Genomic DNA, 25,997 nt, shown 5'->3' on the forward strand with positions numbered 1-25,997 from the left:
TGGGTTTTAAAGCTATCCATTCCAAATGAAATTTGTGTCCAACAATATGATTTTCTCTCTAAGAATATGCCTTGTATTTCTTCTTCTGTGGCATATACAGAAGGACTCCAGTGACAATAGACATTTTTTACAGTGTGTTTCTATCAGCTATCCACTTAGGCAATAAGGATGCTTCTTTGAACTGGGAAGAATGTATTCACAAATGATATCTTTGTTGGGATATTACCCTAAAAGAATAACTTTCTTAGTTATACAGAAGAGAGTAGTTAACCAAAAGAATACAGAAACATAATCCCATATTTCTTACTGTTACTATGATGTCACAGGTATGTAAAATGTCACTCTAATGATGATATTTATTATTTGGATTTGAGACGTCTCACTGGGGAAGTAATAATAATTAACACTATGGGTAGCTACTAGTGACATTTAAGTGTTCATTCTACTAAGAGATTTGTAATATTATTTAATTTGTCCCTGAGAAATCCTGCAGTTTACAAACTATTGCCTTCCTTATTATATAAATTAGAAAATTAAGGTGCAATGAAGTTAATAATAAATTTCACAGGATTAATACCAGTATTTGCCCTAGACAGAATGATGTGAGTCTCTCCACAACACCTATTCAAACACACATACATGCCACAGTCATTGCCAACCCCAAACCTCAAACATGACTGGACTCAACAATATTTTGTAAAGGTTTCTCTTTACTCAAAATAATTTACCAGATTGATCTTGTAAGTTGTTACTTATCCTTCAATGTATGATTTGTGTATCACTTTATCTACAAGGAGGTCCTTCACTTTTCCAAGCACACCTGTAGTTTTTTTCCTCTAGAGTTCCATGGTGTGTGTGTGTGTGTGTGTGTGTGTGTGTGTGTGTATTTGTGCAGTCTTATATCACTGGTTCCTATATCAACAGATGAATGTAACGGTCTCTGATCTTACACATTCCTTATTAAAGGAAGCTTGTTGATTTAATGCAGTCTGTAAATGGGCAATCGGCATTATTTAGTACTTTTCTACAAAGACTACTATGCCAGTAGCCAGACATTATCTGAAATAAAAACAAAGAAAAATCTATAATAAAATTCTGCAACATCATCCATGCTACTATTGTTATTGTTAAATATTAATTCTTTGTAAATTGCATATGACATATTTGCTTAATTCTGAGATCCACTCCACTTTCACAGGTAATGTCCTGTTTTTAATAATTTTAGAAAAATCATCAAGTCCAATTTGTGCTGCCCATTTACCCTTGGGGGCGAGGCCATCTACACAATGGCATCGACTTGCCATATCCTTCAGAAAAGTGATTCTCCTTCTTCCAGATAACATCAGTTGCAATAGTCTCAGCTAAGAAGGGACTTAGTTTCTCCCTCCTCACTTCAGGCTAGGATTTTGTATGGTTTTAGCTGGTGCAGGTCTTGTGTACACTCTCATAGATGAGGTGAATTAACGTGTACCACAGCACTATCATGTACAGAAAGTGCAGTTTCTTTAAAGGTGTTCCCTATCCCTGGATTTTGCAATCGTTCTGCCCTCTCTTCCACAATGATCCCCAAGGCTTGAAAGAATGGTGACATAGATGTACCATTTGGGGATGAACACTCCGGTCTCTTATTTTCTGCCCCTTGATCACCAGTGGGCCTCTTTGCTAATGGTCATCTGCTACAAAAAAGTTTCTCTGATGAAGGTTGAGAGATGCTCTAATCCATGGATATAACTGGAAGTCATAAGGTGTCAGCCCAATACTATGTCTATTTAGCACAGTAATAGTACTAGGTTCTTTCCTGATATCTATGACCTGTCTAGAAACATTTCTTGGCTGTGATGACACCGGGTTTGTGTTCCATGTTACAGAGCAGACTTTCTAATCAGAAGGTGGTTATTTACTCCCATGGTATTTGTGCTACTACCACATCAGTGAACATATCTTACCAGGTTAGTCTTTATTGTAACTGCAGGGTTCACAGGTGGGTAAGCCCGGTGATTATATTTCTTCTATATTAAGCTACATAGCCCATTCAAGCACCATGAACGCTATCCAGTAATAAGGCTTTCAAGACAGTGCCTGCTTGATTTCTCCATGTTCTGTGACTAAATTATATATGTATTTAGCAATTGGGTTTGACTGTCACGTTCTAGAGGGTAACCAAGAACATCTTGTTTGTAATGCTTGTGGGTCTGTCGAATCCATTGGCCGACAACTTCAAAAGAGGGAACTCATTCCTAGCACTGGGTTTTGTATCTGTTAGCCTGTGGTGTGTAATAGGGGCACTGGATCTCCACTGTAGGATGACTCCAAACATACTCTGAATATAAACCCTGAAGTGAACTACGCTGTTGACATGAGCATGGCCATGAGAAGGACCACAGGGCCTCAGAACCTATCTTCTTGATCCAGCTATATATAATAATCTTGCCTCCTCATTTTCTGTATGTAATAACCCTGCCTCCTTGTTCATCTATATGCAAAACTCTACTTCTCTGTTCAATCCATAGCACCACATGGAATTTCTGGGTGTTTCTCCGTCGGTGATCTCAGACCACCCAGTTTTCTGTCCATGTGTCCATCTGTCTGTCATTCTTCATTCCCTACAAGCCCAGTCAGTCCCACCCCTGAAAACAGTATGTGAATGCAATATACATAATATATATGCATATTCATATATATATATATATATATATATATACATATATAAATCTTGATTTTGGGTGCTGTTTTTTAATTGACACTTCAAAATCCTAAGCTGGTGAGCTCTTGTTTGAAATTAGTCTTGATTGTGTCAATGTGAAATAGTTCTTAGATTCCTAAGTAGAAGTTGTATTTAAAAACAAGATAACTGGCAGGGGTACTCCTTAAACAGGCTCAGTCATGTTTTCTTGCCACCTAAAGGCACTGTCTTCTTCAGGATAGACTTCTCTCACCTATAAAATGTGGTGGAAGTAGACAAGCTTCTAGCAGTGATCTGGAGGAAGAAACAGATTACATACAGAATGCTTGGAGCAGCATTTGACTCCTGAGTGCTGCATGCAGAATTATTGTCACTAGCATGTCATTTAGAAATCTATGTGCCCACATTAAGGTAAAACAGTTCCTTTCGGATCTGTTAAAATTCTGGGTCCACCACTAACTGAATATGATATGATGATAATATGAAACAATTTCTTCAAGGCTTTTAAACCCTTGTCCAAAATAATATTTATCATGTTACTAAAAATTCATTATATTATATATTATGTAAAGACTACATAAGAAAAAAGAAATTCAAATGTCCAAAGGACACTTAAGGTCATGCTCAACTTCCTTAGCGATCAGGGAAATGCAAATCAAGACAACTTTAAGATACCATCTTACACCTGTCAGAATGGCTAAAATAAAAAACACCAATGATAGCCTTTGCTGGAGAGGTTGTGGAGAAAGGGGTACACTCAACCATGGCTGGTGGGAATGCAAACTTGTGCAACCACTTTGGAAAGCAGTGTGGCGGTTTCTCAGGAAATTCTGGATCAACCTACCCCTGGACCCAGCAATACCACTCTTGGGAATATACCCAAGAGATGCCCTATCATACAACAAAAGTATATGCTCAACTATGTTCATAGCAGCAGTGTTTGTAATAGCCAGAACCTGAAAACAACCTAGATGCCCTTCAATGGAAGAATGGATGAAGAAAGTGTAGAATATATACATATTAGAGTACTACTCAGCAGTAAGAAACAATGACTTCTTGAATTTTGCATGAAAATGGACCGAAATAGAAAACACTGTCCTGAGTAAGGTAAGCCAGACCCAAAAAGAGGAACATGGGATGTACTCACTCGTGTGCAGGTCTTACACAAGCAACCTTAACCTCAGTGAGTTCTTAAGTGCAGTGGCTTGTCACATCAATAGATGGTTTCACAGGTGTCCTCCCTGACCTCAAGCTTTACAAACTTTCCACTTCCTCTTCTGTGATGATTCCTGAACCTTAGGGAAGGGAAGTATGATACAGATGACCCATTTATGACTGAACACTCTATAGACATTTGTTCTTTGAATGACTGGTGTAAGCCTCTGAATTAATTGCTATCCATTGCAATATTATCTGATGAGGTTTAGGAGTTACACTAGTCTATAGACATAGAGATACATATTTAGCATGCAGTTTAATACTACATAATATATTTAGCAAAATAGAACAGTAGTTTACCCCTGAGATATATGTACTTCCTAGCTACCAGTTCTGAGAGATTTATAGTACTTGGTATGCACTTTTTCTTGTGGAGTGAGGCTTAAATCCAATTAGAAAGTGGTGGATTACCCTCACATTTATGCTACTATTCCACTCATGGGCATATCTTACTTATTACAATCCACAGGGTTCCCAAATTAATAATATTGTTGATCTATTTTTCCCCCATAAGACCATCCCACATGCCAAAAGCTGACTTTTACTTAGTACTAAATTGATTTCCCCATGTCTGGTGGCCAAAGTATTTGATGTCTTCAGAATTAGGATCTGATTGAGTTCTGGTGGTCAACTAATTGCAGTGGCAATCACCTGAATTGTTTTGCAGGTTTTTAGGACAAACCTGGTCAATATCTCAAAGAGTGGTATCTCACCCCTGGAACCAGGTTTTAGGAGAACTATTTTTAATGTAAAAGTTTCAAAGTGGCATTACTGGTCATTCATGAAAACAGACATACTTCACAGCACCATGCTTCATTTTAAAATACTCAAAAACTTCTACCCACTTTTAACTGTTTTCCAATTTACGTTGTAGTAAATGAAATAGGACAGAATTTCATAAATATGCAATTAACTACCAATTTTGCTAATTGCTAGGATGGAACTTTTTTCTTTTCTCATAAATAAAGATCTATAGCTTACAGAATGGGGAGTATCATATCAATATCTTCATAAAATGGTGTCATGTTGTAGTAAGATACAATAATAAACTAGTATATTGAAAGTGTGGCAAGGTTCTCCATCTTGAAATCGGGAATCTCTTGGTTACATTTGGGATTTTCATCCACTGAAGAACAGGCTGTGTTTTTGTAGTTCAATTTAATCTGTAGCCTTTGTCTCTAAAATTCAAGATGTCTAAGCATCCTCCTTCCATCTTCTTATCCTCCAGTGTACTTGGCAGTCCTCCCACTTAGATGGGAACTAAGTAAGCCCACAATTCTCATTCATACTAACCTCTTCTTTACTTATTTGTTTTTAATATATGGATTCATGTAGCCTCGGCTAGCCTTGGAATTGAACTTGGAAATTCTCAACCCCAGCTTCCACTCCCCAGCACTGGGGGGTTTGTGCATGTGTCAAAACATCCACTTTAGTCTATGCTAGGAATTGAACCTATCCAGGGCTTTGAACATGAGGCAAGTTCTCTACAAAGGATCTCAACCCAAGAAACTGCACACTTTTTTTTTTTTTGAGTACAAGATATTGCTATGTACCTGGAGCTGTCATTGAGCTTATATCCTTCACCTCAACCTCTTGAGCACTGTAATTGTAGACACACAAACCAGACCCCCTTCATTATTCTATTATGAAACAGTCTCTTGGCCACACTAAAGTGCTCTCTTTCCTCTCTCTCCCCCCACCTGGAATATACAGTCAGAGGATTTAGCAGATCTTTGGGTTTAATTTCCTTTTGGTTCATAATTATATCTTCAAGTCATTTCTTCCATTTTGTATTTAACTTTATGAGCATGGGTATTCCTTAAATACTTTGTTTAGAAATATTTCCTATTTATGGAAAGCAATTTTTGTCTTGGCAACAAACTGTGTCATTTGGGGGTTCCCATAGGACCCCTTTGGCCAACACCTCAATTAGCTATAGCACAATTCCAGTACTGGAAACTTCATTTGATGACAAGAAATGTCCTGTTGGGGCTCTGTCTCCTCCATTATTTGGTGATTTCCTTTAGACTGTCTTCATTTGTGTATATTTTTGAGAAGCTTCTACTGTATTAGGTTTCCATACTACCCTCCAAATTCCATTTAAATTGAGTGATCTCTCCCTGTATGCCCTCCCTCATCCCCTCTTCACTCTTCCTTCCACTTGGTTCTCCTATTCTAATGCCCCCAATCCACCCATAACTATATATTCTTCTTCCCTTTCCTAATAGATCTATCTATCCCACCCTCAGTCCCTTACTCAATACATAACCACTGTGGTTCTACACACTGTAGCTTGGTTATCATTGACTTAACAGCTAATATCCACATATCAGCAATTACATACCATATATGTCTTTCTGGGTCTGCATTACCTCACTTGGGATATTTTTTAGTTCTATCCATTTACCTGTGAGTTTCACGATGTCATTTATTTAACAGCTTAGTAATACTCTATTGTGTAAATTTCCCACATTCTCTTTATCCATTCTTCTGTTGAGGGACATATAGGTTTCCAGTTTCTGGCTATTATGAACAGAGCAGCAATGAATGGGGTTGAGCAAGTGTCTCTGTGGTAGAATGAAGCATCCTTTGTGTATATGCTCAAGTATGGTACGGCTGGATCTTGAGGTAGATCATGTCTTATCTTCTTGGGAGCCTTCCACATTAATTTCCATAGTGGACATACAAGATTGCACTCCTATCTAGCAATAGATGAGTGTCACCTCACTCCCCATCCTCAAAAGAGGTGTCCTTTGTTTCATTTTATCTAGTGTTTTTATGGGATTCTTGAGTGTATGATTGAGTGGATCCTTGTCTCTATATCTACTTTTGTTTTCTCTTATTATAATTTATTTTATGATTATCCCATACAAGCCTGTTTCTTTTTAAAAGTGAGACAGAAGGGCACTGTCTATATGGAGAGGAACTGAGTGGGGAGTGGTGGGAAGGTAAGCATAATCAGGATATGTTATGTGAGAGAAAATCTGCTTTTAATAAAATGGGGAAAAGAACTTTTCCCAGCTAATTATCAAATTGCATTGCTTGCAAATTTTGTTTTGTACAAAATACTTGACTATGAGTACAGTTAGAAAGCTTCTTTGTCATCTTATAACATGGACTGCCTATTCTCTGAATTCCAGAGATGTGTTTCTCATTTCCACCTGATATCCTGTCAGAATTCCCTTATCTACCAATGGTTTTGCCATATTCTGTATTTCCATATTCTCTGATAAGATGGAAGGTCATCTAAACTTTTCTATTCTCTTGTCCTGAGCCCTTTTCAGGAATCACCTTTAAAAATCCTGTAATGACAATTTTAGGTCTTCTAGTAAGTATTTCAAAATTCTTTGAACCTGCACTCATTCCTTAGCTCTGAAAACACATCTGCATTTGGATGCATTTGTTATAACAAGACTTAGGTTCCCAGGACAGATTTGTGCACTAAGAACCATGTTCACATATACAGATGCATAAATGTGTGTGTGTGCGCATACACAGACACATACACACACGAAATGGCATATACAATTAATTATAGGGACAGAAAAGTGTCATAATAGACAAGTTGAAAACTCAGGGAAGACAGGAAAGTTGGAAGTTTAATTCTATAATGAGTCCAAATGGCTCAGATCCACAGAAGACAATCCATATAAAAGTCCAGGAGCAAGAGAGAGTCAGAGTCCTTGATGAAGCACAGATGCAAAGGGAACAGATCTCCACTTATATTTCTTTATGTTCTCTCCAAGGAGGCTAATCTCCTTTACTGCATTGATCTACCCAAATGATAAACTCATTTGGAAAGAACCTAACAGACACATAAAAATAAAATACAACATGAGAACGCTGGGGCCCAATCAAGTTGTCAAAAATAAAATGCAGTCCTCAAAGGGCAGAATAACTGTAGCATGTGACCTGGAGTATGCTGTTTAATAAGGACAAGTTTTAACTCCTGAAACCATAGGGAATATAAGATTCTTCTCGGATAACCTTTCCTGTCTTCTCCTCTCATGGAGACTCATTTTTTGAGTCTAGTACAGGAATAGCTGCTTAGAGTCACAAAATGAACAAACCTCTAAGGACTTAGGAACCCATCTAACTTTACATTATCCTCTCCTTTTAAAGACAAGAAACTCCGTTCCTGGGGTTAAGTAACCTGCTTGATTCTCAGAGCTCCGTAATGCCAGGGGCAAAGCAGGAACTCACATCCCAGTGCTTGACCTGGGACATTTCTCTACCATTTTCCCCACACAGCTTGGCCTTTTAAAGTGAAAAAAATAATTATATTAAACTACTTGCCACAGTTTTTCCCAGCAACAGAAAACTTGAATGATGGAAGAAATATTGCACAAAGTAATTACTTTTAGTCATTTAGTGAAAATATCTATTACACACTGAATTACTGAATTATGCATATCGTCTAAATGTGAACCTGTTAGCAGCTTAAGGGTGGCATGTCTAAATAATTTATATTTTATACTCATAAATATTGTGAAATCTAACAATGATAACTTATTATATTATTTCCAAGAAGTTCCTATAGATACTGTAATGTAGATGGCATGTACCTGCTCTGATTTTTTTTAATGTGACCTTGCATTAAAATTTTTATTTATACATTAGTGTCTCTATAAAATAAAGTTTACTATTTTATCTCAAAATGTAAAGCAAATGGAGCACATTTAAAAAATTCTCCATAAGAGTAACAATGGAATTCAAGATAGCAATACACACATGCATGCATACACACATACACACATACATACACATGCACCCAAAGTTACCTATAGGGAAGTATCATATAACTAGTTATATGCATATATATATTTACATACAACTATGCATTGAACACTCTACAAAGCTACATAGTATCAATAAAATTTTTCCTTTGGAAATGTTCAATATCAAAGATTCAGTGGACCAAGAAAAATAATAACATACACACACATACATACATTTATGCACACATACACACATATATACATGCACATATACACATGTACACACACACCATGCATACATGTAAGTGTATGCACAATCAGGTTCTCTTACATGTCTAGAGGAAAGATGTTTATGAGTCAGAAGGTCTATATTTTCTTTAAGAAGAGAACTCTCCTAACATGTTCATGATATTATCCTAGGACTTATTTTTAATCAAGTCTGAAATAGACAAATCTACCTTTTGGAATGTTGGTACAAATCAGGATATCTTGTTCTACAGAATTCACCATCACACCCATAGCAACTTCTTTGGAACACCAGGGCCACTGCTAGTGAAGAAATGTAACTGCAGGATTTGCAGTAACCAAGTTAGAATATATTTATTTTTATTCTAAAATTCAACTGGAAAATTTTGTCATACTAGTGATATCCCAAGGAATAATTTAGAATGTCATTAACTATGGCTCATTGTTTAATCAAAATAAGGATTCTTAGAGTTACATGTAAGGAAACACCACACAAATATAGTGGCTATTGGAGACTCTGCAAGGGGTCACATGGACTCTATAAAATGTCTCCTTGGAAAATGTTGGAAAACAAAGATTCAGTGAAGAGGAGAAAACAATAATTTTATGCATACATTGCATAGATATCAAATGTTTTCCGAGTCACACGGGTAGACTCTAAGTCTATATTCCTCTATTCAGTGTTAACTCTGATCAGTCATGGCTGGCAAGGATGAATGTTCTGAGGAACCTAGCAACTCCTGAAAGGTTTTCATGGGAAAACCCATCAGCAGAATGACTCATCTACAATGATTCTAACAGGGCTTCCAGCCCAGTGCACATTGGACCTAGATATGCATATCTCTAACTCTGAACTACTGAAGTCAAAACAATGCAGTAAACAAAGGCCAGCAAAGAATTGTTCTTGCAAACGAGTCAATGAGTTGTGTGATTGGAAAAGTGTGATGCATTGTTTTTTTATATGCTTTACACACTGAATTACAAAATCATATCTCAAAGTGCTACATCTCCAAGTATAACTGTCTCTGGAGACTCAACTTTTAGAAGATAATTAAGATAGAAAAGGAGGAAGGAAGAAGGAGGAGGAGGAAAAAGAGGAGAAGGGGAAAGTGTAAGAAGTAGGGAGATGAAGAGAGGGAGGTAAGAAAAGGGGAGAAGGAGAATGGAGAGAGAGAGAGAGAGAGAGAGAGAGAGAGAGAGAGAGACCTCTGAACCTACGCCAAGGAGGTAAGACTGAATGTATATACTACAAATACGTGGTGGCCTACAAGCCAAGATGGGAATTGTCCCCAGAATCTGACCATCCTGACACCCTGATTTGGAGCTTTCCACCCTCCAAAAACCAAGGAAAAAACAAAAGAGAAAGAGCTACCAAATCCGTGGCAATTTGTGACGGCAGCTTACACAGAGAAATCAAAATAAAAATGTCCTGAAGTATAGAAGCAAAGCTTGCAAATCAAAGGCAGTATTCTGTAAAAACCAAACTTGTTCGCATAAAAATTTTTCTTAATCTATTATTCTCCAATATTTTTCCTAAGCCTTACCTCTCAAAGATTTCAGCCTGAGTAGGATAGGGAGGATCTTAAAACATATTGAAGGGCTGGCGAGATGACTCAGCAAGCCTCAAGGCCCCAAGTTTGATCCCCAGACCCCACATTGTAGAAAGAAAGGACTCCCACAAGTTGTCCTCTGACCTCTAGCCATATGCTTTGTGTGTATACATATACGGGGGGGAGGGGGACAATAAAAAATTACAAGATAAAACTGAAGGAAAAGAAAAGTGAAAATTCACCATGACTCATTTGCCTCCTATGATTAATCTCTTGGTGTCCCTAGAAGCCTACACTGGACAGTTTTAGAACCTCCTAATGGGGTTTGTAGTATGAGACTATTTCTAGAGAGAGGAAGGTGTAACCAAAGTGCAGAATTGCGCCAATATGCAAAGTGTTGAATCAAGGAACTGTGTTGGGGTTACAGAAATACAGGTGAGGAGAAATGGCACAAAGAAGCTGCTTCACCAAAGCCCAGCCCCATGAGTGACTGTTCACTAAAGCTGGAAACTCAGAATGCAATGCACAGACTGCTGGCAGCTCAATGAATTGGAGGGTGTCCTTTACAGGTAGCTCAGTTGGCCTGAGCCTCTCCCAGACAATTAGCAGGTCTTGGTTTTGTCTAGGCAGTTCGACTTGTCTCTCAGCTTCTTTCAGGCTGCTCAGTGGAGCTTTTGCTAAGTAGCTGTTTTTTGTTTTTGTTTTTTCTTTTCGAATTTTTTTTATTTTATTCCTTTTTAATAAAAATTTCCGCCCTCCTCCCCATTTCCCATTCCCTCCTCCTCCTCCCACACATTGCCCCTCCCCCTCTACCCACTCCTCTCCCCCTCCCCCCACTCCATTCCCCCTCCCTCTAGGTACTGAAGAGCAGTCCAAATTCCCTACCCTGCAGGAAGTCCAAGGTCCTCCCACTTCTATCTAGGTCCAGGAAGGTGAGCATCCAAACAGGCTAGGCTCCCACAAAGCCAGTTCATGTATTAGGATCGAAACCTAGTGCCATTGTCCTTGGCTTCTCATCAGCCTTCATTGTCTGCCATGTTCAGAGAGTCCGGTTTCATCCCATGCTTATTCAGTCTCAGTCCAGCTGGCTTTGGTGAGCTCCCAATAGATCAGTTCCACTGTCACAGTGGGTGGGTGCACCCCTCGTGGTCCTGACTTCCTTGCTCATGTTCTCCCTCCTTCTGCTCCTCATTTGGACCTTAAGAGCTCAGTCCGTTGCTCCAAATTTGGTCTCTGTCTCTATCTCGATCCATCACCAGATGAAGGTTCTAAGGTGATATGCAAGATATTCATCAGTATAGGATAGGGTCATTTCAGGTTCCCTCTCCTCAGTTGCCCAAGGTACTAGCTGGGAACCTCTCCCTGGACACCTGCAAGCCCCTCTAGAGTCAAGTCTCTTGCCAACCCTAAGATGGCTCCCTTAATTAGGATATATATTTCTCTGCTCCCATATCCACCCTTCCTATATCCTTACCATCCCATTCCCCCAAGCTCCCCTCATCCTCCCCTTCTCACGTTTCTCACCCCATTTCCCCTTAGCCCCATGCCACCTCACCCGCAAGTTACCAGTTTTTGCCCGGCAATCTTGTCTACTTCCCCTATCCAGGCGGATGACTATACGTTTTTCTTTGGGTTCACCTTCTTATTTAGTTTCTCTAGGATCACAAATTATATGCTCAATCTCCTTTGTTTATGGCTAGAAACCAGCTATGAGTGAGTACATCCCGTGTTTCTATTTTTGGGTCTGGCTTACCTCACTCAGGATAGTGTTTTCTATTTCCATCCATTTGCATGCAAAATTCACGATGTCATTGTTTTTTACCACTGAGTAATACTCTAATATGTATATATTCCACACTTTCTTTATCTATTCTTCCACTGAAGGGCATCTAGGTTGTTTCCAGGTTCTGGCTATTACAAACAATGCTGCTATGAACATAGTTGAACAAATGCTTTTGTCATATGATAGGGCATCTCTTGGGTATATTCCCAAGAGTGGTATTACTGGATCTTGGGGTAGGTTGATCTCAAATTTCCTGAGAAATCGCCACACTGATTTCCAAAGTGGTCTCACCCTGCAACAGACAAAGGTCTGATCTCCAAAATATATAAAGATCTCAAGAAACTACACTTTAAAATGCTAATTAACCCAATTAAAAAATGGGGCACTGAACTGAACAGAGAATTCGCAACAGAAGAAATTCAAATGGCCAAAAGACACTTAAGGTCATGCTCAACCTCCTTAGCGATAAGGGAAATGCAAATTAAAATAACTTTGAGATACCATCTTACACCTGTCAGAATGGCTAAAATCAAAAACACCAATGATAGCCTTTGCTGGAGAGGATGTGGAGTAAGGGGCACACTCATCCATTGCTGGTGGGAATGCAATCTTGTGCAACCACTTTGGAAAGCAGTGTGGCGATTTCTAAGAAGCTGTTTTGTTGTTGTTTTGTTTTGCCTTTCCAGTTTGTATTGTCTAGGAGTCTTCTCAGCTTCGCTTATCTGAAAGAGACTCTCTTCAGTCTTTATAGATTGCATATTTTGGGGGTGGGAGAAGCCTAGTAAAATTGGTCAGTTTCAAGAACTTCCTGAAGCTATTTCGAAGCTATTTATGGGACTTCTTTGCAAGACAGAATATTGCAACCTCCAAGGAAACTGCTACACCTTAAGGGGAAGGGAAACCTTCTGCCTCCTCTTACCACCATTCATTTTCTCTCCTTAGTAGGAGGCAAATCCAAATAGCAAATTCTTCCACATAAACAAATTGGAGAAATTTTGTCTTACTTCATGACTCTTTTCCTTATTTATGCATTTATCATTCTTATTAGCCATATGCAAGGTTGATTGGTACATAGATTTTGATGGCACTGTCTTCCAAGTGCTAGGTAGGGTCAAAGGCTGGAGCCATCAACTTCCAAATTAAATGCCAATTTGGAGACCTGATTGAATATTACACACACTTTTAAAATGTCCAACTTTTAGGAATGTATCATTGTTCATCATCTTAAAGTCCACTCATAAATGCATGTCTTTATAATACATGTAGTAAAATAAATTGGTTTTTTTGTTGTACAAATAAACCTTATTTTCCATTATTGTTTTGGGACAATCTGTATTCATGCATATAAAATCTAAAATCAAAATAACTATGTAAGGCACTTGTGCCAACTGTCTATCTTTGTATACTTGATTAAAAAAATCAAGTAAGAGTAAATAATTTTTCTAAGCATGAGTAAATACTTATGGTAAATAAATTATGCTAGAGACAATGCAGAAGTTAGAGACAAACTGGACTTTTCCCATCTTTTCTTATTTGAAATGGTGTTTTTTTTATGTCCTTTTGTTTCCAACATAAACGCACAAATGCAGGACTTTGGCTGGCTACAGGGAAGCATGATTTCAGTAAATTTTCTCCCTTTTGTTTATCATATGGATCATTGCAAGAGTGTGAGCTCACAGTTTGCTGCTTTCAATGCATGCTCATAATTTAAAATGCAAATAAATACAGCCTTTCAAGTGTCAAACAGCTCTTACCTAAGAGAGACTCCTTTGACAACAGGAGCCCTCTCAGAGGACTGGCAGGGTAAGTTCTAGAAATGGATGTGAGTCAAGACCTCCTTGGTGCCTGTTTTGACAAAGAGTGCTACAGTGTGGCCCTGCAGTTAGGACCCAGTAAAAATCTGTGCTTTGGACCTTTGAAGGTAGAATACTGCTAACCTTAGCTACACTGCTTGAGGCTCTTCCTTAACGGAAACAGAGTGCTTAAAACTACTGGAGACCTACCTGAATATTACACACACTTTAAAATGTCCCAATTTTAGAAATCCCTGAGTGACTATAATACTGCCTCATTATATTATCATAGATTAAATCTGAAATGTGAAGTATTTAAAAGGAAAATACCTGGATATCAGGACATGCGTTCCTATTGCTAGCTATTACAAGCATTGTTCTTTCACATAGAAATGTAAACAGTACTATGACACATACTTGCTTCCTTGAACATGGGTGTTACATGTGTGGTAACCCACAGTCACCACAGCCAAGCTGTAAGAAGCCTACAGGTGTGGGGACGGGAGCCAGTGTCTGATAGGAAAACAGAGGGGAAGGTTCAAGCTCTCAGGAAGCTTGGGTTCCAAGGGGTGGTCTGGATGGCTACAAATAGGAGGCTTCTGAACAAAAGGCAGTTTGGGAACAGAACTCTCAACTCTGGAGGCACGGGAGATGCACCCTAAGAGCCACAGCTTTTTGAAGGTAGCTAGCATGTAATTTAAGAGCACAGAAAAGAATTGGTACATAAAATAGGAAACTGGGTTTATAATACAGGCTCTAAATAGGTTTCTCAGTGCTTTTTGAAAACCTGATATGTGTTCAAAAATTTTATCTTTTCTTGCTTTGGGGGGTTGGTGTGTGACAAGGGGATATATTTCATCCTTGCCTTAAGTAGGCATTCGGTGACTGCCATGGAACCAGACTGACTCATTTCCATCCTCATAGACTGAGTGTTGTCTGTACCTGTGAGTAGGCGTCCATCTATATAAAATGCTCCACATGAGTGGAAAGCAGTTAGTTATTTCAGAACTGTTCTCTCAGTGCTGATTAAAGACAAAATAAAAACTAAGTTTTTGCACAAAATGCAAGAGGCGTTTTCTTACAAAATCTCTAATGCATGTTCTCACCAGCATTTGCTGTCTTTCATGAAAAAGTCCTGAGAACCCAGCTATGCCTACTCTGGCCTTTCTATGAAGTTTCACCCAGACAGGGAAGGTCCTCTCTGCTGTCACTAGTCTTGGGGGTGTGTCCTATGTCCAGGCACACTCACTTCAAGCTTTTTCTTTGCTTTTGTATATCTGCTAGACTTCCCAACTTATTTCTTTATTTACTGAAACAAGGTCTCACTATGCTTTGGCCTCAAACTCGCAGAGATTTTCTTGCCTCTGCCTCCTGAATGTTGAGATCAATGGATTGAGCCATAAACTTCCGAATGAAATATCATCCTTGATTTTTAAAAGAAAGAAAGAAAAGATCTTTCCTCAAGGGCATTTTGCAGCCATGAATCATTTGTACATAATTTGGCATTGAGAGACATTGGAGATGACTGTGACGGGGTTTTCACATAGTTTGTGCTGATCTGATAAAGACATATTGCCAGAAATAGTGTGGAGACCTTGGATTCCACAAAATCCATTTGAAATGAGAAGTGCTATCAAGAACATTTAGGAGGGAGGGAGTGGGAAGGACAGTCCTTGAGAAGAAAGTATAGTTCAGTGTAACAAACATCACCCCTCAGTAGGGACTGCACACATTGTGCTTGGCTCATTAACCACGACTCTCAGCCTTAAGCTCCTGGAAGCACACACTGTGCATCACATCATAGGCCCTGGAAGTCTACAGAAGAGCCAATGAAAACAGATCCCTATGTGCTCCCAGGAAAGTATTCTAATGTCTTTCAAAACAGGAGGCTTGCTTAAGAGACCAACATGGAAGACAAAAAGCACGGAAAATGAGCCTCCTCTATGTAGAGTAAACCAGCCACGCATCACAAATCTAGAAAGCTAAGAGCAGCTGTGTTAAGTAATTTATGTGGGGATAAAAAGCTGTTTTCAGAGTACTTTTGCTGGGGAGGGTAGTGTTCCATAAACTCATTGTATATTTAATCTTAAGCAAAGCACTTTTGAGGGGAATTGAAAAGTGAATGCTGAACTACCTCCATCCAACCACTTCTCACCCATTCCCACCCCATTGCCCCACACAGTCTTCCCATGGGGCTTGGTTGAGTGCTGTACAACCTCCATTCAGCCCTGCCCACCCATCCCCACCCCCATGCCTTATCCCCACCCCCATGCCCCACACAGCCTTCCCCACAGAGCTTGGTTCACATTCCCCCTCGGCTGGGCATATGTGAAACCTGGAAGCTGTTAGACGGTGGTAGGCATCACCTTGGGTATTCTTCCTAGTGCCTTCTGTGTTTCAGCGGCAGTCTACAGAGGTCAGCTAATGCAATCCCACTTTGACTGCTTATTTGAATTTTGGATGCTCGGGGCCCTGAACTGATTCCCTGAATTTGTCATGGTCCTAATTTAGTTATCCACAGCTGCCTCATTAGATTTGAGGCTCTTTCAAGAGAATATTGATTACTGTAGCTCTTCGTCTTCTAGTAGCGGTGTACACAACTGTCTATTCTCCGCGTCCATTACCTTGACCTACTAATGGATGCATGTTTCCTTTTAACCTTTTCTAGTCACAGGATTCATGGGAAAGTTATCAGATTGTAATGACTTGACCATTTAAAGCTAGTCCTTCAGTACCTTCAGGTATTACTCTTTTGTTTCCATAAACATTTTTTTCTAGGACTCTCAATCCACCTAATTGTTTCTACTAGAAGTGTGTGTGTGTGTGTGTGTGTGTTAACTCAAGTCCAAGAATGGCATTGTGTGGCAATACTCATTATGTTCAATTTATCACACTTGTGTTTTTCTTTCTAGAAGGAGTGTGCAGTGGCATCTCATTTGTGTTTTAATTAATAAAGCTTGCCTGAAGACCAGAAACATAAAACGGCCAAACTAGCCAGCCTTATAGACCAGGCAACAATGGCATACACCTTTAATTCTAGTAGCCACACTAGTTTACCATAAAAGTGGGGCAGTAGTGGTACACATCCTTAATCCCAGAACTAGAGAGTATTATAAAATGGGAGGGGACAGCTATTAGTATCTGTCCCATTCTGAGGTTTTCTGGGGGCAGGATAGCCATTTTCATACTGAGATCAAGGTAAGAGCCAGTAGCTGCTGTTTTGCTATTCTGACCTTCAGGTTGAACCCCAATTTTTGTCTCTGGGCTTTTATTAATTGTGCTTCAGAGGTGGCTGTGAGAATGCTCATGAACTAAAATGTGAAACTTTTTCTAACTAAATGAAATAGACAAATGGGAATGTTAATGCAGAAACCCAAGTAATCTACTTTTTAACGTGGTTATATTTAACAATCTGTACTGTCACCAAAAAGGGAAAGACACATATGTCACACATGAACATCTCCTTCCCATGGTTCATTAGCCCATTAGTTCATTGACAAAGTGTTTGAGAGTTACTCGAACTAATCCAAGAACTGTTCTATTTTTTTTTTTTTTTTTTTTTTTTTTTTGGTTTTTCGAGACAGGGTTTCTCTGTGGCTTTGGAGCTTGTCCTGGAACTAGCTTTTGTAGACCAGGCTGGTCTCCAACTCACAGAGATTCACCTGCCTCTGCCTCCCAAGTGCTGGGATTAAAGGCGTGCGCCACCACCACCCGGCTTCCAAGAACTGTTCTAAATAGTGCAGTAAAGGTCAACTTAGTCAGCCATCATCATGGAGCCTAGGGTATGTTGGTGATACATCCTAGAAAAGAAGCAATTGCATCATGGCATTATAGGGATTTTGATGATCAAGAACAGAATAGCAAAGATCTAGAGAAGGGACACTAGATGAAGGAATTGACAGAAAGACCTTCCTGAGAGCAAGTGACATTCAGCTGTCACCAAACAAGTAACAAACCATCTGCTGATCAGTTGAACTTGGCACAGTCAAGAAATGACAGGAAGCCAGGTAGGTGGATGAGCAAGGTCACATGACATGGGACAAAAGAGGCTGGGGAATAATCAGGATGTCCATTCTATAGGTTCACCAAAGGAGGACACAGGAGGGGCAATTTGAGCAACAGATCCTTTAAGTGCTGGCTTGGAGTACCTGTGAGCTCCCCTCTCAGGTTTCTAGTAGAAATGAATCCATCACCAATAGAGGGTTTTGTTTGGAAATATGTAAGTTAGTAGATAAATGTATTTAAGAGGCAGCTGAAATTTCCGATTCCCTGGGTACTTTATCAGAAACATCTTTGACTTCTTTCTTTCTACTCATTTATAATTCATTCATTCATATATGTCCACAGCTCCCCTTCTCAACAAATACTGTTTTGTAGGTGAGGTGACTTTGCCATTCTCATCACTCATGTCTAATTGCGCTGTACTTTTTCAGGCCTAAGTTGATGCAATTGAAAATGCCACAGCTTGCCCTAACATACAGCACAGAAAGACAAACTAGGCTACAGCCTTACATTAAAAGAGTCGCCTCTATGGAGCTTTAATTCCCTGGGCTTGTCAAAAGTTGTTAAAACATTGCTTGCCATTTTTTAATATAAAATGTAGGCAGACATGTACTAATATATCAAAAAATGACACTTTGTCAAAGAGAGCTTTCATGGGAGAATGTTCTGAATAAAAATGTTTTCTTTTAAAAAGAATCCAACCTGCTTAACATTCTACAGCAAACACAAAGGGACACAAAATGCCCGAGCTTCCTGGGGGTCACCACAGGCGTCTTCTATCCTTTCTATCCTTTACTATGCTGTTCCTTAGACTCTGTGAAACTGCTTCCCCACAGGATTATCAGTTTTATTTCATGATAACCCTAACTGAATGTAAAATAAATGTAGCCCTGACTCTCTTCAAATGAACTCTTTTCAGACTTAGCTTCTAATATGACGTGATGATACAGATGGCTGTGCCTGCCATTGGGCTCAGTGTAATATTATGGGAAACAATCACTTCCCCTATCAGTTAAGGGAATCTGCTGCAGCTACCAGCGCTGTCTATAGATGAAATACAGAACTAAACTCTCAAACTGCTTTCTCAGAAAGTGTCCTCTCCCAGTCATTTAAAAACCTTTTAGCCTTTGGAAAGATGGTAACCAGGAAAGAATGGGAAGGCAGATGGTAAAGACCTTTCAATTTTTAGTAAGATGTGCCTACATGTCAGCCTCTTGTCCTCAGTGGTCCTCCCTGTTTCAGTTGCTCTGTGATGGTTCCAATTCTCTGGGCCTTTTAAGAATGTCCAAAGTTAAGATAATGGTTGGTATTTGAAATGCTGAGCTGAAAATCAATAGCTTACTGTCTTTGATCTCAATGGAATACTCTCTTCTCTACCTAGGAGGGGAATTTCTACCTGCCACCCACATTCTGTGCAGAGAATGGGCCCAGGTAGGAAGCAGAGGGCACAAAGGGAAGCGATAGAAACAGATGGTGGTTGAGGTCACTGGGATGCAGTAGAGTTCAAAGATATCCTGGAATGCCACAGAACAGTCCTGCTGGAAAAGAGAAAGGTTCCAGCCACTTGCCTGCTGCCCGTTCTCAATTAACATATCCAGAGGGTGATTGGTGGAGGTAAGGATCGTGCAAAGGCTTGAACTACAGCCAGGGAATGGTGAACCAAAGACCCCACCCTCAATTATAGAGATTCATTAAAAAAAATCAATAACACAGGTTTTTGTAAAATATTAAGAAATTCTGCAGTTACTGGCATGAAAATATGTGTTTCATTTCTGTTGCTGTGATAAAATGCTGTGACCAAAAGCAACTCAGAGAAGAAAGAACTTATCTGGGCTTCCTGTTCCTGAGGGAGAAGAGTCCATCATGGCAGGGGAAGCCTGGCAGCAAGCAGCAGGCATGGAGGTAGGAGCAAGAAGATCAGAGATGGCATCTTCAACTGCAAATACAAAGCACAGAGAAAAACCTAGAAGTGTGAGGTGGCTATAAATTAACTCAGAAGGATTGCCACCAATGATTCCCCTGCTGCAGCAAGACTGCACTTCACAAAGCTTCCGCAACTCCCACCAAAGCAGCACCACCAACGGGGCGTCAAGTACTCAAATATGTGAGCCTCTGGAGGACGTTTCTTATTCAAACCACCACTTTCTAGTCCCTGTATCAGAATTTTTTGCCTGCTTGTTTGTTTGTTTGTTTGAGACAGGGTTTCTCTGTAGCTTTGGTTCCTGTCCTGGAACTAGCTCTTGTAGACCAGGTTGGCCTTGAACTCACAGAGATCTGTCTGCCTCTGCCTCCCGAGCGCTGGGATTAAAGGCGTGCACCACCACCGCCACCAGACCTGTATCAGAATTTTTTAAAGGGTTTAGAACGTTTAAACTATTGACATTTTAGAAGACTGTGAGACTCTTAAAAGTGATACAGTGTTTTATATTATGATGTTAACATGAGGTCTTGAGAAGAAGGGATGGTTATGGCTTTAAGGGATCTGTTTGCGTGTGGAAATTGACAAGGGGTAAACTTGTGATGACTAATCTTTGATGACTGCCAACCTGAAATACCTGGAAGAAAGTACCTCACTTAAGATTGTCCTATGGACACGTCTGTGGGTATTTTACAGAATGATGTGGAAAGGGTCAGCCCACTGTGGGTGGTGCCACCCATGGCCAGGTGGTCCTGGAAGTTATAAGAAGGGCCGCTAAATGTGGACCTAGAGCAAGCCAGTAAGCAGCACACAGTCTCTACTACAGTCCCCGTATCCAGATTCTAGTTGAGATCCTACCCTTACTCCACTCAATGATGGACTCTAACTATAAACTTAAACCCTTTCCTCAACGGTTTGGTTCTGGTCAGTATTTCGTTACAGTAGCGGATAGTGAACTAATGCAAGAGAATATTAAGATTACTGAGGTAACAAATCTTAGTGGTGAATGCTCAAAAAAATGTGATACTTTTAGTCTTCATTAACTTGCAACAATTTAGCAAGGGAGAGCATTTTGCTGTGGAAATGGTGACAGATGTGGAGGAAGTGGTCATGCTAGTTTCTGGCATCTTACCATTGAGAATGCTTTCACAGCTCTGGGAAGTAGAACCCGGGGCCAGTGAGCTCTGGAATGAGACTTGGACTCCTACCTCCACCCCTTACTGATTTCAGAAGCCCAGAGGAATGCCTTAACTCCTCCAAGCTTTGAACCATTCATCTGGAAAATGGGCCTAATACGACCTCATTAAGTATTTATTCAACTCAGTGCTCTAATAAACAATACCAAGAGCCATAAATGGTCTGGTGCACACACGGCTTCACAGATTTTTATTCTCAACACAGTAAGACTGTGGTTTCGAATGCAGCAAGAAACCGCTTCCAGTTGGCTACTGCAGGGATTTAGATGATCTTCAGAGTTTATAGACCAGGAAACACATTCTGCTTCATGACCCATGTTCCCCCAGTTCCCATGTGTGCAGACCATACTGTTTTTTTTTATATAACTTCAATTCAAATTTGGTTCAAGCTCAAGCTAGAAAAAAATCTCAGCATAGAGAATGGGGAGTCAGCACAAAGTCGTTCTCCTGACCAAGGAGCTATTTGCAACTGATAAACACTAGGAGATATTGAATCAGTTTTCTTCAATGGAGTGACATTTGGTATACTGATCACGCTCCAGGGAAGGCCCTGTAAAAAAAAAAAAATGTCCTTGAAAATATTTTCTGGTTATACTGTTGTCACGAATCATTTGCTATGGCCAGCAGGTCCTCCTTAATGTATTAAGACAAAATTAATTTCTGAAGCTTACACCCTTTATAATTGACATAGTTTTTGTCTTAGTCATAGACCACCTGCAATAATATTATTGTATGTATCCTACATAAAACAGAAGTGTCAAGGGCATGCCAGCCTTTGGCTCTTTTATATAATAGCTGTGCTGGAGACACCTAATAAAAACTTTGAGTGCACAGCTGAAATCAACAATGAATGCAGATTGGTTCTGATACATGTATCGCTACATTTACAGCGATGACGCAGTAACACCAAACTTCAACTAACTGTGTGTAAGTTATCTGAACAAGCATTTCGGTAAAATACAAGGCTCAGACAACTAGTCATTAAAATCAGAATGAAAAACTCCAGGTTTATTGTTCAGAAGCCACCGGTGCCGTATGTCTAATGAGTTTTCCTCTACTGAATGAAAAGCTGAAGGTTCCTCCTCAGTGTGACATGCAATAGCTGGTAGCCGTTGTGGGGGCAGGGTGGTCAAATATGTTGAATGTGAGTGAAGAAATCTGATTACTAGAACTTAGAGGCAAAGCTTTATTTTCTACTTGCTAATGCTCTTACAACTTAAAATTTATTTTAGTCCCATAAATATCTAAGAAAAATTCAGCAATAAATACCACTTAGTATTGCAAAAAGAAAATGGAGACGTTTTACTAAAAGTATGTATGCGATATATATATATACATATATGTATATATGTATATATATACAGAAAGAGCTCTTAATAAAAAATATAAATAATTTGTGATTTGAATTTTTTAAGAAAATTCTATTATAAATTGAAGAATAATGAGGGATAGCGTGCACACACATGCACGCACACACACAGACACTTGGCTTCATAAATGTAGGCCACTTTAGCCCAAAGATTATATCTGAGAGACTATACAAAAATATTTGTATGTAGTTTTGTGACTTAATCTGCTAGTTCTTACAGTATGATGCAATGATCATTTAGCATAAATAACAATAAATGCTTGTAGTGAAGCGCATGGTGATTGGAATTCCAGAATTTGAGGTGGAGGCAGGAAGATTATTATTCTGTCGTTAGTCAGCCTGGGCACCATACCATCTGGTTTTGTAACATCAAAGAAATGTTGTGAATTAAGAAAATATACTCATATAATTTTATACAATACACTTGAAATAATTTTCTATTGTGTAGGTACACACATGTGCACACGCGCACACATGCATTTATGCAGTATGCGTACATATAAGAGTAGACAGACGTGTGCTATGCAACGCCTGTGGAAGGGAGAGGACACCCTGGAGTGTTTGTTTCCATCTTCCATCTTGTTTGGGACAGGATCAGCTCCTGCTTCACCCTGCTGTAAGAATTCTGGGATGACTGACCTGTGAGCCCTTGTGGTGTCTCTTGCCTCCACCTCCCAAGCTACTATGTCCAGGGTATGTGTGTTCCAGAGACCCAAGCCAGGTCCTCACAGCTGCCTAGCTAGCACCTTTGTCACTGAACCCTCTCTCTGACCCAGGCTGGCTTTTCACACTCATTTTTTGTTACCGATTACTTTCTTCACTTTCCAAGAGGAATAACTGATGAAGCCAGCAAGCCTCTAGTCACAGCTTCTAAGGCAAAATTTCTTCGCCCCTCTGTTATCTGTTGTTTTTCTCTATTCTAGAATTAGAGGAGACGTTGAATGCCAAAGAGAGTAGGGCCCCGACTCGTTCAGGGAAGGTGAATTCATCGTGAATTAGCTTGTTTTCTTACTTGAACCGAATACCTGCAATCACTGATTGTCACATTAATCTTTTGTTTTAAAACTGAACTAATTGAAGAAGCTGCCCTCAGGGGACCAGCTCGCGGTGCAATTAATGTGGAGAGCCCTCTTCAGTTTAACATTTTAATTATTCACAATTATAATTATTTCTGTTTATCTGGGATGTTTGGAAAATAATTCTAGCTTATTAAACAAAATGAGAAGCTGAGTCGTTGGGGTTTTGTTTTGTTTCTTACTGAGGTCAGCAGGTCTGGGAGTATGCCAATTTCTCGTAAGCACTAACCGGTTTCCTGGCTATTGGGCAGTCACAATGGACATGTGACCTGCCCTGGAGTAACTGAATACTCCTGTTCCTCCCTGATTGCTTTAGAATTACAGGCTCCACTGCGACTGTGGGGCTGAGGACTGACAACAACCCAATTGGGGGAACTGTAGATAATTTATGACAATATGTTAATCAGTGAGGAAATTCAACAAGGTCATTTGCTGATATTAGCCAAGTGTACAGCTTTTTCTTTTCTTTTTTCTTTCTTTTTTTTTTAGCCCCATAACTTTTCTAAAAAGAACATGTGTGCTGAGCCATAGGTTCCTATTGGCAGTTGTTAGCTGCTGAGAGCAGGAGAGACAGTTGACATTAATAGTGTACCTTGGCAAGCTGCGTGCCCTCAATGGAAGAACACATAACCAAGAATCTGGACAGCCTAATGGAGTTTTGAAGGATTTTTTTTAAAAAAAAAATAAGAAGGTTGAGTGGGTAGAAAAGAGAGTGTGGATCTTGGAAGAGTAGTGAGAAGGGGAAACAAATATGATCAAAGCACGTGATATTAAGCTCTCAAACAATTAAGGAAAATAAAGTCAAAAAAAAGAACTTGTGGATGTATTTCCTGGGTCTCTGTGTGTATTCATGCATATGTGTTTGCTTCATGTTTTAAATATATTAGAATCCTTTGCACTAAAATAAAGATGGATTTCTGGGCTCCTTGGGATTTTCTACCTACTCTTATTGATCTAGGTTGGTGATAATGATGTGTTAATTTTCTACAATCTATGTATAAGTCACCCGTGTTCTAAGTAGTAACTGTCACCTTCAAAAGCTTTTTCCAGTTTAGTTGTCTGTCATCTATCCCATCTATCTTTGTTTTTAGCCTCTCATACATTTTAGTTTTAGATTCAAACATGCACTCTGAAGTTAGAGAATTCTTTTGTCTCCTGGTAGCCTGTCGCCAAAGGTAAGAATGATTGATGTGGAGAATCACCATGTCTATAAAAAGGTCAGCACAGAGATGCGCAAGATGTAGCATTTTTAAAGAGAATGCATCTAGCCATGCTCACATTCAAAGTCTGGGAGTCCAGAGAAGAAACCAAGTTCTGCTTGATAACAATATTTGGAAGTGCACTTGACCATCCCCATTTTTAAATCCCCTTCCAATCAAGTAGAATGAATAATTGTTTCTTGTATTCTGGGATTAAGATCCACTTTGTGATTTATGGCCCTTATCAAAAACTTGTTTAACAAAAGTACTAGAATAACCATAGGGGAAAATGCTATTTTTCATCAAACATAGGTCTATTTCCACAAGCACTGTTTAACCATAACTACTAAGGAAAACAATTTTTAAAAAATTGATTGTAATGATTACTTTCCAGGTGTTCACAAACAGAAAACTTCCCAGGACAAGCAGAAGGTGAGGCGAGAGCATGGGACACCCACTAGCCAGATAATCCTCGCTGGAGTAACTGAGAAGTGTCTGAATGTAGGTATGTGTATGGAGGACCTCTCCTTAACCTTTTTCCTTCAACCACACTGGCTACCTTGGCGGCACTGTGAAGGCGTGCTTGCATGCACACAGGAGTGTCCATGCAGAACCTCCTGATATGCCACCAGTATGAGGCCTTCCTGGTCTTTTGAGCTTTTAAACATGATGAAAAACAATCTACAATGTGATTGTCAGTCTCTTCCCACTCTCTACTCTCAATATTCTTACTTCTTCCTTACTGAAACCTATCCTTCTTTGAATGAAGAAACCCTTTTTATTTCATGTCTGAACTATTTAAAATACATTATCAAATAACGCCTTGTTAACTTTAGTTCTCCTATGATGGGGAAGATAAACAGATGAAGAGTGTATACATTTGAAGTAGATAAGTTTGAGCACCCACTCCGGCAATCTCTAGGTGGTGGACTTTGGCAAGTCTCTGTGTTAAATCATTCTATTCTTTAATTTTCTTGTCTCCAAAAGTGATGATAATAAGACTGTTAGTAAGTTTTTACCCGTGTCACAGATACCAGAGATAAACAGCTTCAAGAAGAAAATTTGATTTCACAGTTTCAGTGGTTATAGTTCACGGCGAGTTGACTCCATGTTTCTGACTCTGTGATGACCAGTATGACAGAAGGACTTGGTGAGGAGAGTTCCAGCAGCTGATGGCAGACAGAAAACAGAGAATGGAAGCAAGGATCCAGGACAAGATGAATTCTTTAAAGACACACCTTCCATG

At 39.5% G+C, this 25,997-nt stretch overlaps 1 protein-coding gene across 2 annotated transcripts in view; it reads left to right on the forward strand.

Annotated features, from left to right (window-relative positions):
• Nucleotides 1-25,997, forward strand: part of Hs3st5 (heparan sulfate-glucosamine 3-sulfotransferase 5) — a 271,736-nt gene that overhangs the window by 139,440 nt on the left and 106,299 nt on the right. The window contains exon 3 of one of the 2 annotated variants that reach the window (XM_057761929.1): nucleotides 25,146-25,256. The gene's annotated coding sequence lies outside the window, so the exon portion shown is untranslated. The remainder of the gene's footprint in view (nucleotides 1-25,145; nucleotides 25,257-25,997) is intronic. The other variant, XM_057761930.1, reaches the window with a different exon arrangement.

The sequence above is a fragment of the Chionomys nivalis genome, chromosome 2 (assembly GCF_950005125.1).
Source record: "Chionomys nivalis chromosome 2, mChiNiv1.1, whole genome shotgun sequence".
NCBI classification, from domain to species: domain Eukaryota; kingdom Metazoa; phylum Chordata; class Mammalia; order Rodentia; family Cricetidae; genus Chionomys; species Chionomys nivalis.